Source organism: Schistocerca nitens, unplaced genomic scaffold (genome assembly GCF_023898315.1).
Source record: "Schistocerca nitens isolate TAMUIC-IGC-003100 unplaced genomic scaffold, iqSchNite1.1 HiC_scaffold_58, whole genome shotgun sequence".
NCBI lineage: Eukaryota > Metazoa > Arthropoda > Insecta > Orthoptera > Acrididae > Schistocerca > Schistocerca nitens.
This window is the reverse complement of record NW_026045606.1, coordinates 7,501-10,000: the sequence shown is the minus strand read 5'-3', so window position 1 is coordinate 10,000 and position 2,500 is coordinate 7,501. Positions and strand designations below refer to the sequence as shown.

Sequence of the window (2,500 nt, the reverse complement as noted above, 5' to 3'; positions counted from 1 at the left end):
ACCTAACCTAAGTTGGGCCCTAACCTAACCTAAGTTGGGCCCTAACCTAACCTAAGTTGGGCCCTAACCTAACCTAAGTTGGGCCCTAACCTAACCTAAGTTGGGCCCTAACCTAACCTAAGTTGGGCCCTAACCTAACCTAAGTTGGGCCCTAACCTAACCCACGTTGCGCCCTAACCTAACCCACGTAATTGTTTGTTATATGAATCTAGAAATTCGTGTAGCGTTGCCTAATCGCAACCCTCTCAACATAGTTCGCTGCGCGCACACTCTGGTGTCCTGCGTATTGAATCATGTTACGGTGCCTACCCTCACAACATCTAGCGAGTGTTGCGTACGTTCCACATGGTCCCGCTATCCACTGTAATGTGTACTGCTATAAGACGTATATCGCCCCCCCCCCCCCCCCCCCCCCCCTCCCCTGTCGCCTCTAGTTCGTCAGTCAGGAGTTTGCGTGTTCAATGAGCTTCGCAGCTGTGCAATGGCATCGGCATACGTACGCGGGCCACCTTCCACGTGTTCTCTCGTGCATACGTCGCAGCATGTATGTGGACTGATGTGGCGTGTCGTGACTCATAACATCCAGGCATGCAAGACCCATTGAATTCGCAAATGTAGATGGACGTCTACGTTTGCTGCCCAAGTTACGCAAATGAACTGGAAATCCGTTGTTGCGCGGTTGTTCGCGCTGGAGGTGAATCGTTGATATCGACGATCGGTACAGGTATTAACCGGTTGCTTCAGCGACACCCGTCATACCCACGAACGTGAGTGGGCATGTGGGTATGAAGCGATACGCGGCGGTGGCTGGGTGGGACCGTCCCCGGCCGGTGAGGGGGGGGCGCCCGGCGTGCTGGCCGCGCGCTGCGTGGGCGCACGCGCGGCAGCCGGCTGGTGGGGGCGCCCAGTGGCAGGCGCGCCGGCTGACGGACGCGGCAGGCGGCGCATCTGCGTGCCGGCGCACCCAGCGCGCGGCGCCGTGCGGCCAAAGTGGGTCCTCCCGGGCCCGGTGCGAAGCGCGGTGGACATCTGCAGTGTGCTGGTCCGATTGAGGACTGTGTGCGTTGAGGATGCGCCGCCGCCCGGCACTCGGCGCCGCGACGCCGTCTGCTGCTCGGTCGCCCCCGCGGTTCTCGCAGGTGGTTTGTATCGCAGCTGTGCGGATGTGTTGGCGCGTGCGCTGTGCTGGGAGAGTTCGCTTTGGCACCCAAGTGGGGCTCTGCCCCTCTGTGGCGCTGGCGTTGGAGCTGCCCGGTCACTGTTTGTGGCCGCGTGTTGTCTCCCGCCGGCAACACCACGACAGCACGCTCCCGGGCCTCTGTCGGCAGCGGCAAGCTCAGTTGGGAGCACGGGTGGTCGCACTGAAAGCGTCTACTCGCCTATCTCCGGGCGATTGCGCCTCTCTCGAACCCGACCAAGTACTTAGGACGGCGCTGCGCGCCGCCGGGACCTGAGAGGGTTTCGAGGTGTATCGTGCAGGGGAGCCCAGCCTCCTCCTGTTTGCAGAATAATTGAGCGGACGCTTGCGTGTTCGCGCGGGCCTCCGGGACACACTCCCGGGCGGCCGGCTGCTCAGCTCTAGTTGACGCAGCTCCCTGGTTGATCCTGCCAGTAGTCATATGCTTGTCTCGAAGATTAAGCCATGCATGTCTCAGTACAAGCCGCATTAAGGTGAAACCGCGAATGGCTCATTAAATCAGTTATGGTTCCTTAGATCGTACCCACGTTACTTGGATAACTGTGGTAATTCTAGAGCTAATACATGCAAACAGAGTCCCGACCAGAGATGGAAGGGACGCTTTTATTAGATCAAAACCAATCGGTCGGCTCGTCCGGTCCGTTTGCCTTGGTGACTCTGAATAACTTTGGGCTGATCGCACGGTCTTCGTACCGGCGACGCATCTTTCAAATGTCTGCCTTATCAACTGTCGATGGTAGGTTCTGCGCCTACCATGGTTGTAACGGGTAACGGGGAATCAGGGTTCGATTCCGGAGAGGGAGCCTGAGAAACGGCTACCACATCCAAGGAAGGCAGCAGGCGCGCAAATTACCCACTCCCGGCACGGGGAGGTAGTGACGAAAAATAACGATACGGGACTCATCCGAGGCCCCGTAATCGGAATGAGTACACTTTAAATCCTTTAACGAGTATCTATTGGAGGGCAAGTCTGGTGCCAGCAGCCGCGGTAATTCCAGCTCCAATAGCGTATATTAAAGTTGTTGCGGTTAAAAAGCTCGTAGTTGGATTTGTGTCCCACGCTGTTGGTTCACCGCCCGTCGGTGTTTAACTGGCATGTATCGTGGGACGTCCTGCCGGTGGGGCGAGCCGAAGGCGTGCGACCGCCTCGTGCGTGCTCGTGCGTCCCGAGGCGGACCCCGTTGAAATCCTACCAGGGTGCTCTTTATTGAGTGTCTCGGTGGGCCGGCACGTTTACTTTGAACAAATTAGAGTGCTTAAAGCAGGCAAGCCCGCCTGAATACTGTGTGCATGGAATAATGG

At 58.0% G+C, this 2,500-nt stretch overlaps 1 non-coding gene across 1 annotated transcript in view; it reads left to right on the top strand.

Annotated features, from left to right (window-relative positions):
* Positions 1–1,592: 1,592 nt before the first annotated feature.
* LOC126217141 (small subunit ribosomal RNA) overlaps positions 1,593–2,500 on the top strand; it is a 1,909-nt gene continuing 1,001 nt past the window's right edge. Inside the window, exon 1 of the ribosomal RNA XR_007542343.1 lies at positions 1,593–2,500. This exon is cut by the window's right edge and continues 1,001 nt beyond it. This is a non-coding gene — a ribosomal RNA (small subunit ribosomal RNA).